Raw genomic sequence first — 13,037 nt, forward strand, 5'->3', positions numbered from 1 at the left:
TGTCCTGCCCACTAGACTTACTCCTGCAGCAGTATTATGGCAAAAGTGGTTCTCTTTTGTGGTTACATCTTCCTGCTCCATCATTAAAGCATTCTATCCATATTATGAAGCTGTAGCATGTACAGATATGAGGTAGATCACTGACTCTACCCTGAGAAAAAAGATAAAGAAATAATAGGATAAATGGGTAGATCATTGAATCTACACTAAAAAGAAAAAGGGAAAGATATAAAAATGACAAAAGGTAGATTATTGAAACTTTTATGAAAAGAAAAAAGAGAGAATATGAATATAAGAAAAAAGATCAATTTTTGAATCTACTTTTAAAAAGGAACTACTTTTTTTAAAATAGGATAAGTAATGAAAATTTTTTTGTCTGAGTTTATCAAATGTTACTGGACATTGTTTTATATATAATGGAGTTTTTCATCTGAATCTGTCAAATGTTAATGGACTAGACATTGTTAATGTAACTCTTGACTGTATATATTGTATATACTTATTGGATAGTTTTTCTTGTATTAATTATAACCTTTTTTTAATTTTAGACAAAAAAGGGGAAATGTATTGTGTTCCCCCAAAATATTGTGTTCCCTGAAATAAACTTATCTGGGGTCAGAGAACAGGACGGCCACAATATTAAACATGAGGATAGGAAGTGGTAGCACATGCCTTTAATCCTAGCATTTCAGAGACAGAAATACCTCTGGATCTCTGAGTTCAAGGCCACATTAGAACCAGCCAGGCATGGTGACTCACACCTTTAATCCCAGAAATCCAGCCTTTAATCCCAGGTAGTGACGACAGAAAGAGAAAGATATGTAAGACGTGAAGACCAGAAACTGGAAGCATTTGGCTGGCTAAGCTTTTAGGCTTGGAGCAGCACAGTGCAGCTGAGATCCATTCTGGATGAGAACTCAGAGGCATCCAGTCTGAGGAAACAAGACCAGCTGAGGAACTGGCGAGGTGAGGAAACTGTGGCTTGTTCTGCTTCTCTGATCTTCCAGCATTCACCCCAATAACTGGTCTCGGGTTTGATTTTATTAATAAGACCTGTTAAGATTCATGCTACAAGCATGTCTAGTGCACAAGAGTCGAGTTGAGTGTAGAAGAGCCTGAGACTATTGGTGTGCCATTCACTCGACAACAAAATTGATAGGCTACTTCAAAATAATGATTCTTAGGCAATTGCTTTTGCTCACTTTTGGGGTTAAATTGATAATCATTATCCTGTTGATCAATTATTACAGTTTGCTCTGATGCATTCTTTTATTTACCCTAAAGTGGTAATGCAAACTCCAGTGAAAGATGCTGCTTTAGATTTACTAATGGCTCATTGAATGGAAAAGCAGCCTGTGTAATCAATGGGAAAAGATATGTAATCTAGCCTACTACTGCTTCAGCCCAAGGAGTTGGTGAGTTGTTGCTATAGTCTTTCAAGTTCTTAGAGATGGCTCATTTAATTTATACACAGATAGTCATTATAGTTATAGAGCTCTTCAAGTTATAGAAACTGTTTCTTATACTAAAACTACTAATGAGCAAATAAGAACGTTATTTCAACAAATTCAGGATGCCATTCATTTAAGAAAATTGCCATATTTTGTGGGACATATTAGAGCACATTCAAATCTTCCTGGTCCATTGGCTGAAGGTAATGCTTTAGCTGATAAATTTACTCAGTTGCTTGCTTTATCTCAAGTGAGCTTGCTCAGCGATCACATGAGTTGCATCATCAAAATAGTAAAAGCTTAAGAAAACAATTTAGTTTAACAAGAAAAAATGCTTGTCAAATTGTCAAAAATGTGCTACATGCCTACAATATCTGCCTGTACCTCATTTTGGAGTAAATCTTCAAGGTAGTCTTCTTAATTATGGCAAATGGATGTTACTCATATTATAGAGTTTGGAAAATTGAAATATGTGCATGTAACAGTTGATACTTATTCAGGATTTTCAATGGCTACTGCTCAAACTGGTGAAGCTACCAAGCATGTAATTGCCCTTTGCCTGAAATGTCTCTCCTGTATGGGAATACCAAAAGTTATTAAAACTGATAATGGATCTGGTTATGTTAGTAAAGCCTTTTATCCATTTTGTTCTCAATGGCAAATTGAGCATAAAACAGGTATTCCTTATAATCCTCAAGGACAAGGTATCATTGAAAGAACCTCACGGCAGCCTCAAAATACATCTTCAAAAATTAAAAAAGAGGGGAATTATACCCTCAGTCATCACATAATGTATTAAATCATGCCTTATTTATTTTAAATTTTTAAAATGTGGATGCTTCTGTAAACTCTGCAGCAGATCAGTTTTGACATGAAAGCACCACCACAAAATTTGCTCAAGTCAAATAGAAAGATCCTTGTACTGGTTTATGGAAGGGCCTCAACCCTGTATTAATATGGGGATGAGGGCAATTGTGTTTTTCACAGGATGAAAATGAAGCTCATTGGTTGCCGGTATATGGAGCAGAGAAATGCTGATCCTGATGTTGCTGATGACCACACAGAGATGCCAGAGTGAGACCTATTGGGCTTATGTTCCTGATCCACCAATTTTACATCCTGCAACTTGGAAAGGAAAAGTAATGATACCAGGCTTTTAGATCAACTTGCCATCCAAATGATCCAGATTGCTCACAATTTTTCTTATATTGGATATAGTAAAGGGATTTCTGTATGCTTTGAAAAAAATTACTTTTTTTGCAAAAGGATGTCTTGGAATGTTTCCAAAACAAGTACTGGGACATGATAAACAATGTACACATTATACAAAGTTATTGTTTCCTCAAGGTAATTGGATAAGTAATATTTCACACACACCCCAATGATTTCCTCCTCCACACACAAAAGAGTTGTGAGAGTCTAACAGAATCTTGTTATGGAGACGATATACTGGCATTGTTCCTTTAAAGTATCACATCACAGGGACACAGCAACATATTCTTAACTAGTCCAGAAATCAAGATGATTATAGTGACTCTTTTTTTTTAAAAGATTTATTTATTTATTATGTATACAGTGTTCTGTCTGCATGTATGCCTGCTGACCAGAAGAGGGTACCAGATCTCATTACAGATGGCTGTGAGCTACCATGTGGTTGCTAGGAATTGAACTCAGGACCTCTGGAAGAGCAGCCAGTGCCCTTAACTACTGAGCCATCTCTCCAGCCTGATTTTAGTGACTCTCCCCCGCCCCCCGCCCCCGAGATAGAGTTTCCCTGTGTAGCTTTGTGCCTTCCCTGGATCTCACTCTGTAGACCAGGCTGGCCTTGAACTCACAAAGATCTGCCTAGCTCTGCCTCCTGAGTGCTGGGATTAAAGGCGTGTGCCACTACCACCCAGCTGTGACTCTTATTCTATGTCTACAACAGAATCTTGGGACCAAGACCTGTCAGCTGAAATTTGGTATTCCAGTACTGGACCTCCACAAACTTATGTTTGGAAACTTGCTGCCACCACGGGAACAGTGACGGGACATTCCAGTCACTTGAAGCCTGTTTGTCCTCTGGAAGGAAGTTTTAGCTTATGTTAATTGCCCTAAGTTCTTTTAGTTGGTGAAGCAAATATTTCTATGAATAGTTCTATGTTTAATGTATCATGTCTTATATTTTGACTAATTGTATTTCTCAAACGGATAATCATACTCATGCAATAGTGTTAAAATAACCTTCTTTTGTGATATTGCCTGTATATATGAGTGATCCATGGTTTGATAATAAAGGGTTACATGGTTACAGACAGAAGCCTGTTGCTAGATTAGCAGGAACTACAGCTCTTGTTACCATGCTTGCTACTACTACTGTTGCTTCAATGCCTTTGCCTCAATCCATCCAGACAACGGGGTTTTTTAACCAATTGTCTATGAATGTTTCTATGACCTTAGAGACTCAAGAAGGTATAGATGTGAAAATGGAACAGAAATGAATGTTTTGTATGATGTGGTACAATTTCTGGGAGATGAACTCCAAAGCGTGAAAACAAGGGTGCATTTGAAATGTCATGTCAATTATGAATGAATTTGTGTTACATCTTCTGTCTATAATGAAAGTGCTATTGGACGGGAAAGAGTTAAGGTGCATCTTTACAGGAATTGGGCATGATTCTAATGAATCCTTAGATTTGGCTAAATTACATCAAGGGATTATAGAAATGAAAAAGGCTAAATTGGATTTGTGATACAGCTAAAACAGCTGAAGATATTTTAGAACAATTCAAAAAGGCTATTCCATTATGGTCATCATTTACTTTGCTCTTAAGTAGTACTGTAGCTATTGGAGCATGTGTCTTTGTAGGCATAATCTGTTTGCCTATGATTTTCAAGATGACTATGAACTCATTATGGAGATTGGGCTTGGAAATCCATGAAGTAAAACTCTGCACATTCCCCTGACTTATGACACCAGAGGCTGGAAGCCAAAGACAGTTAAGTTTTCTTTGCCTCCTTTCAACCTAAGACAAGACATGAATGATAGAATTCATGCTCCTATGATGGGTAAGATTAGAGTGTGGCAAGGAACAACCTAAGACAGGCACAGTCATCTGAGAGACTCAGTGGAGTCTTAAATAAATAAAAAAATGGAGGAACTGTGGGAGCCCACAACTGACTCTGTCCCAGTTTGAATCTGAAGTCTATTCTGAGTCAATAGAGTTCAGGCTTGTTTGCTCCAGGCCTGTGAGAAAGTCCTGATTAGCCCACAGAGTCTCCTTGAAGGGCTGTGAGAAAGTCCTGATTAGCCCACAGGGAGGAACATACTATTTAGCTAATATGCAGGCTGCTGACACCAGCCAGAGGTACATCAAGATAGAAAATGAAACTGCCTGCTCCTTGATGCAAGGCAGGATAGACAGTGGTTGAATGCCTGTGTTGTGCATTGTTCTGTCTCTGTCCTTTGAGACTGTATGTAAGCTGGCTGTGAAATAAACTCAGGACTGTCCAACATTGACTGACAGTCCTCTCGACTCTGTTCTGTCTTCTTCATTGTTTCTACAATCCACCCTCCTCTACCCAGATACCCAATTGACTTGTGGGCATGTTCCAACATGTAAGTATACTACCTGTAGTGGTATTTGCTCTGCTCATGACTTTGGGCTATATGGCCCAAAGGAGGCGGTGCTTTCTGCCATTGTATGTGACCTCTTAAAAGAGAGAAGAAAGGAGGGGTCACATGGCCCCTTCTTCCTTTTATTTATTTTTTATTTTTTTTAATCCAGCATGATCGGACACAAGGTAACCTAGGAATTGAACCTGGTTCCTCTGGAACATCAGTCAGTGCTCTTGACCACTGAGCCATCTCTCTCCTGTCAAGTTTTCCACAGTGAAAAATAAGTCTTTCCAATAGCAATCTCTGAAGTCTCCAGAAGGAAGATGGGGCTCCACAACAATGACTCTACCTGGTTCATAATGATGCCATTGAACCAAAAAACACTGCTCAATGATCAGCTTTGGACTGCAAACTCTTCAGGACAGTTCCAAGATGAGATGGTCCATCATATTACACTTCTAGCCAGAATCTGAGATAACCTTACCTGTTACTCTGAGGTTGGCTACAAACATTACAACTATTACTATTGAAACTTAACCATTTGGCTTTCTTACAGGATCCCACAGAGATACCATCATCCTCTAAACAGCAGGAAGCAATTTTAAGGGAACAATGCCCCTCTCCCAAAAGTTTTCATTTTTCAGGGTTATGAATAACTTGTTATAGGGTTGGGGCAGGGGACAATAAAACTTAGACTCAGGATTCTTTTTTGGAAAAGAAAAAAGGGGAATGAATAGGTATAGTATATTAAGGTAGATTTTTGTATGTACTAGTAATCTAATTTAGCAAACTATCAGCCTTAGATAGTTATGTTAGTTAAGTTTTCCAGATTTACAGAAACATATGTCAGATGGATAGGTAATCTTCAAACACTTCATAGACCTAGAGAATATGGCATTTCAATGTTTTGACAACCTAGAATTCTGTTGACATGAGACACAATTGCTCCTGGTAGCACCGATCTACTCCCAAAAATGAGCTTCAAAGACACTCTGTATAGAAGTTTGTCTTCTTACTGGCACAAAATGGCCTGCTGGGCAAAGAACCACCCTTACCTCAACTGCTGACCGTATGAACGCTGACCTTCCTAGACGAGCAGGACACAGGAACAGTAACTACTGAAATCTGCCAAGACACAGTAAGATGGTCTTTCAAAATTCCTGCTTCTGAAAGTGGTCTGTTAGATATTCTAGGCCTGTAGACAAAATAGATGCCCCAATAGTGCTGAGAATCTTTAGGTGACTATCCAGGCTGCCAGCTGTCTCTGTCTATTCCTGCAGTTTTTCAGAAATTGCTTGTTTGCATTTCCTGTTTTCTCAGGTATTATTATTTTCCTTCTCAGGTCTTTGATGGAGTTGAAGACCAGATAGTTACAGTTACAATCCTCTCATATCTTAGCTAATAACATACTAGTACTAGAGTTAGAATCTTCAGGATAGGACAGCTATTGGAGGAATCTCAGTAATTTGCCATTTACCTATGGTCTGGACATTTAGCTTGTCTTTCTTGTTTGATGTTGTTCTTCTTGGTTGTAGTTCCACTTTTGTTTATGTTATTACCCTTTGTTTCTCCTGGACAATACTTGATAATCATTCTTATTGTATATAGTTTGCATTAGGTTTAGAACCCTCTTATTTAGACAAAAAGGGGAAATTAGTGGTATTTGCTCCACCCATGACCTTGGGCTTTACAGCCCAAAGGAGGCAGTGTTTCTTGCCATCATATGTGACTGTTTAACTACCAGCTTTCCTGGTGCTTGAGGAGGCCAGAGAGGGCATCAGATCCCCTGGAGCTGGAGTTACAGATGTTTGTGAGCTAACATGTGGTTACTAAGAACCCAGTCTGGGCCATTTACAATTCAGCTCCAATGATTATTTATTTATGTATTTATTTATTTATCTATTGATTGATTGGTTGGTTGGTTGGTTGGTTGGTTGATTTACTATTTATGAGATGGAGTCTCATTATGTAGCCCTGGCTGGCCTGGAATTTGCTATGTAGACAAGGTTGATCTCAGACATCTACCTACCTCTGCCTCCCAAGTGCTGAGATTAAAGGCATGTACCACCAACCACCATGCTCCTTTGAAAAGGCTTTTTTAAAGCCCAAGCAAAGCCATGTGAATAGGTGTGTCTCTCCTGCTTACAAGCTGTGTGGAAGGTAGTCCACTCCCTAGAGAGAAGGAAACAACAAGGAAGAAGACAGAAATCCCGACCTGATTGGATTTGAGACGTTAAGGGTAGATTCATTCACTGGAAATGGAGTGAGACTGGGTATAATTAGACTAATATCTTTGCTAAATCCAGCTACTGACAGACCAAGACATACACACACACACACACACACACACACACACACACACACACACACACCTATCTATCTATTATCTATCAATCTATATATCTATCTCTATATATCTATCATCTATCTATCTATATCATCTCTCCTTCTTCTCTCCCTTGAAACAGTGTTTCACGTACTATAGCCCAGGCTGGCCTTGAACTCAGTATGTGCGTGGCTCTGAACTGCTGCTCCTTTTGTGGCCATCTTCCAAATCCTGGGATTACAGGCATGTGCCACCACCGACTTTCAGTAGTGCTGGAGATCAAACCAGGGTTTGTGTGTGCTAGGCAAGCACTCTATCAACTGAGCTACATCCTGTTACATAGTGAAATGTAGCCCCCAGCTCACTGTGAGTGGTGCCATCCCCGGGCTAATAGTTCTGGGTGCCATAAGAAAGCAGTACCACAAAGGATAAGCCAGTAAGGAGCACTCCTCCATTGCCCCTGCTTCAATTCCTCCCTCCAGATCCCTGCCTTGAGTTCTTTTCCTGACTTCACAAGCTATAAGAAGAAATTAACCCTGTCCTCCCCAAGTTGATTTTGGTCATGGAGTTTTATCACAGCAATAGACAGCTAACTAAGACACACAACATACCTTGAAAGCTGAGCACAGGTATGTGACCTATGTGTCCTCGAAGTCTCAGCCAATAAGTACCACACAGATTTTTGAAACAAGGGGAGAACAGCCAAGCAGGATTCTGCCTGATGGAGGGAAGTAGCAGCCAGGGCTATATCCAGAGCAGCAGGGGCGCTCAGGACCATAGAAGATGACTGTGTGCCTCTAAGCCTTGACCTTGTGTCCACTTGAGGATTATGTGAGAGTTCAAGACCTCTAAAATGTTTTCATTATGTTTCTTTGCTGTGTGGTGGGGAGGGGATGGTTTGTACATTCAGACTGTCCTGCATTTGGAGTGTCATGGCTTTCTGCAATCCCAGCACTTGGTAGATTGAGGCCAAGAGATTATCGTAGAATGTCATAGGCCAATGGATATCATAGGAGCTAGAGAGATGATTCAGCAGTTAAGAGCACTGGCTGCTTTTCCAGAGGACCTGGGTTCAATTCCCAGCACCCACATGGCAGCTCAAAACTGTCTGTAACTCCAGTTCCAGGGACTCTAACAGCCTTACTAGACATACATACAGGAAAAACACCAATGCACATAAAATTTAAAAAATAATGAATTATTCTTTAAAAGGATTGTTATAGGAGTGACACTATCCTGGGCTACACTGTGGGACTCTGACCCCCAAAAATAGTAAAATCGGGCATCAAGTCAGCAAGATGTGCAGAGGGAAAATTCACCTGACCCCAAGCCTGATGACCTGAGTTAGACTCAGATGATGACAGAGAGAATCACCTCCTTCAAGTTGTCCTCTTACCTAAGCTGTGGCACATTTGTGCTCACCTCCCCCACCCACACAAAATAAATGAATAAAGTATCATTTTAAAATATAAAATAAGGCCATCAAATTGGTTTCTGTATCTTGCAAGGAACTTTGAGACCCAGGGTGCTATGCTATCACTCTGGGAGTCACATGAGCCCTTCCCCACCCAGCCCTCACCCTACACCTACCTTCTACTATGAACCAAGCAGCCTCTGTGCCACCAGATGCTCTTTCTGTGGGCCCGGAAATAAGTTTGTCCTGGGTTGTCAGTGTGAGCCTTCTGTCTATGGAGCCAGGGCCCAGTGGGAGAAGGTGACTGTTGTAAGACTGGATGCCTAGGATCCATACCTGTCACTGGACACTGGAGCTCATAGCATCTTTGCTGAAAGCAGCTTAGCATCCTCCGAGCTTAGGTCAGGTGGGCAGTTGCCTCTCTGACTTGGCTGTTTCTTAGGACTTCACACAAACACCTTACACATTCAAACGCTTATCCTCTCCATTGAGCACACAAGTAAATGAAGCCCTTATTGTCACTGGCTGCAAATGAGAAGCTTCTAGGCTCCTGCCCACTCCAGGCCCCCAATTAAGTGACCTGATAAGAAGGTCCAGAGACAGTATGTGCTCAGTAAGTCACAGGACTTTGGGCAGGTGGCTTCTTCTCTCTGACTTAGGTTGACCCTGGTTATTCCAAAGGTCTTTGGGAGTTGGGGAGGACATGCGTTCCTCAGAGACTTTTTTTGGCAGATCTGTTTGGAGCGGCACCTGGAGGGGCCCTGACTCTTCAAGAGAAACCTGGGTGGGCGGCCCCTGGTCCCATTCCTCCCTTCTGCATGTGCAGTTGTTTGGGGGACAGTTCCTGGGGAATGGGTGGCTCTCCAGATGGCCAGAGAGGAAATCAGAGAAGTTTCATGTACTCCATCTGCCTGTGTGTATCATGCCCACCATCCTCAGCTCCCAACCCGCCCAGAGCCTCCAGTTCCCACAAACAGATGCCTCTGAACAACCCCCCTCTGTTCTCCTGGGAGCCCCGTTTTCCCAGCTGGCCAGCTGTCAAGCCCATGAGCTGCTGGTTCTGCATCATCACGTGCTCCAGGCCAGATGGTACCTGTCAACATCAGCTGCCATGCTGCTATGATGGGCAGCAGCCTCACACATGTCCCTGTGTGTAAGAGGTACGGCCTGACCCAGCTTCACTCCCTCTCTGCCGTACTCTGCACCCCCACCCTAATGCCGTCACCACCCTGCCTACATGTGTCCTCAGCATGCCCCCACAGGGAGACACTCTGTGCTCTAGCTGCAGAGGGGAAGGCCCACGGAATATTCTCAGCACCTGGCAAGCCGTGGGAGCTTAATAAAGGTTAATCATGAGCATGGCACCCCTAGAACTTTTTCTAAGATATCTAGTGTGGGGAAGGAAGCATTCTGGAAGATCTATGGTAGTCAGCTGCCACAAAGGTCTGGCAGAGTGTGACCCCGGGAACAGGCGGGGCCCAGCCCTGCAGAGGGGCAGCCTCCCTGCAAGGTTAGACGGACCAGTTACTCACTCACCAGGTTGAAATGTAGGGTCCCTTTGCCACAACAGGAAAGCTGCTAGAATCAGTCAAAGAGGCTGGATGACAGGTAAGGGGAAGCTAAAAGGGCAGTGTGGTCAAAAAGAACAAAGATGACGTCCTGAGGGTCACAGCCAAGGAGGCTAGGCAGGGAGCACAGAAGAGCCTCAGCTGTCTGCTGCACAGATGCAAGGAGCCTGCTGACCAACATCCTGCCATTGTCAGGGCAGGCAACACCCAGAAACACACATCTGGTACTTCCACAGGCAGACAGTACAATTCCATCCACCCACCCACACATCCATCTATCCATCCACCCACCCACACATCCATCCATCCATCCACCCACCCACCCATCTACCCACCTATATTCCCCATTTTCTTCCAAACATTCTAGACAGCACTTTGCTGGGCTCTGGTGTGTCAGTTGTGAACAAGATAGACGCTGTTTGTGCCCCTGCTGAGTCTTACCAGCCAGGAGGTGAATATGGAGGGCCATGGGCAAGGTCTTCAGATCTGAACAGCCTGCCTTCTCCAGGGTGCCCATTTCTAAGGCCCTAGCCATGCCCCAGGCTCAGCCCATCTGTCACTGTCCTTCTGTACCTCAGCCCCCTTTAGGCCTATTGCAAAGGTCTCTAAAGAAGCAAACTTGACTTGGGGCTGAGTCACCCTACCAGGCTATAGCTGCCACTGCCAAGTCCATCCCTTACCAGCAGGCCTTACTCACATCCCTTATGGCCATGTGGCCAGAGACAACTCAGGCCTACCAGGCAGGGACCCTACAGCTACCACCATGGCTCAACCTTGACCCTTTCTAGACATCCTTCCTGTCCCCAGGACCTTATGCTACCTTGTCCTCACAGAGTTTCTTGGACTGGGGCAGAGGACCCCAACAAGGACCCATGAGCTGTCTACTGGGAAGCAGGCTGTAGACCCTGCTGTAGACAGAAACCGAAATTCAGGGAACACACAGTATATCTTCACCCCTTCTCCGAGGCAGAGTCCACAGCCCCTGCTCAAGAATCATTATTGGGCGCATCATCTCACATGTCCTGGAAACTGGGCGTGCAGGGCACAGAATTAAGAGAAGCAATGGAGAAAGGGTGTTATCAGACTCTAGTGTCTCTGACACAGACACCATGTCCCCTGTTGGGCCAGGTAGAGAAATAGAACAAGCAGGAAACATGAGCTGTAAAGTGACTCTCATGGAGAAACAGATTCGAGAAGTGAGAAGTGAAGTGGGGTTGGGGGTGGTGAATGTGTGTGGATGTGGGAATGTGTGTCAGTGTGTGTGTGTGTGTGTGTGTGTGTGTGTGTGTGTGTGTGTGTTTGCTTTGTAAGTTGCTATATGCACATCCGTTTGTGTGTGTGTGCATGCATGCATGCATGTGAGTTCATACTTAGGGAAGGGGTGGAGTTTTACCTTGAATATCTTCCTCGATTGCTTTCCAACTTTTTTAATTTTTTTTTAAGAAATGACCTTCCCAGTTTGGGGTTGGTACTGGGAAGTCTTTTTGTTTGTTTGTTTTTGTTGTTGTTGTTTGTTTAAAGATTTATTTATTTATTATGCATACAGTATTCTGCCTGCATGTATGCCTGCAGGCCAGAAGAGGGCATCAGATCTCATTACAGATGGTTGTGAGTCACCATGTGGTTGCTGGGAATTGAACTCAGGACCTCTGGAAGAACAGCCAGTGCTCTTAACCTCTGAGCCATCTCTCCAGCCACCCAATTTATTTTTTAAGATAGTCTATCACCAAACCCAAAACTCATGGACTCAGCCAGGCTGTCTCCAGAAGCTCCAGGGATCTCCTGTTTCTGCCTCCCGGGCACTGAGACCGAAGACACTGTAGCCAGCTTTCGGCCATGGGCGTTGGGGACCCAAACTCCTCTTTATGCCTGTGCAACAAACAATTTACTGACTGAGCCGTCTCCCCCACCCCTTGTATGTCTATTTTCATGTGTCTGCATGCCCATGTCCTTGGTCATCACTGTGTCTAGATGTGCATGTGTAAACGTCTTAGGTGCTCGTGTAAACACCTATGTATAGTGTACATGTTTTTCTTGTGTTTCCAGATGTGCTCATGTCATTTGTTTGTTGTTTGTTTTAAGTTTTCCTGAAAGAAGGTCTCACGTAGTCCAGGCTGGCTCACGTAGCTGAGGATGGTCTTAAATTCCTGACCCTCCTGTTCTACCTCACCAGTGCTCCTCAGATATGTACCGCCATGACCAAGTGTGTAACTGTTACGTTTTGTTGGCATAGATGTGCTTGTGTGTTTGTATGTAGGCATCTTCAGGGCTCTGTGTCCTTTTTAACTGCTTGTGTGTGCTTTTGTGTTGTCTGTGCATGTGTGTGCGTGTGCGTGTGTGCGTGTGTGCGTGTGTGCGTGTGTGTGTGTGTGCGTGTGTGTGTGTGTGTGTGTGTGTGTGTGTGTGTGTGTATGTGTGTTTGGGCAGGGAGGGGTTAGGTAAAGGAGTGTGCCCTCACCCCACTATGAAGTTATTATAAGACATTGTTGGGACCCAGGCCTGTCTCGGGTTGGTGACTCACCCCTAATGTTGTAGGCCATGGACCAGCAAGTCCCCACGCACAGCCTGTGAGCCTGACTCTGGGCCCTGAGTCTGGTTGGGTTTGGAGCCCAGAGACTATGTGTCCCTGACTCCCCTCTTCCAACCCTGGAACCAGCTGGAGCCTCCCACAGCCCACATG

The sequence above is a fragment of the Onychomys torridus genome, chromosome 1 (genome assembly GCF_903995425.1).
Source record: "Onychomys torridus chromosome 1, mOncTor1.1, whole genome shotgun sequence".
Lineage (NCBI taxonomy): Eukaryota > Metazoa > Chordata > Mammalia > Rodentia > Cricetidae > Onychomys > Onychomys torridus.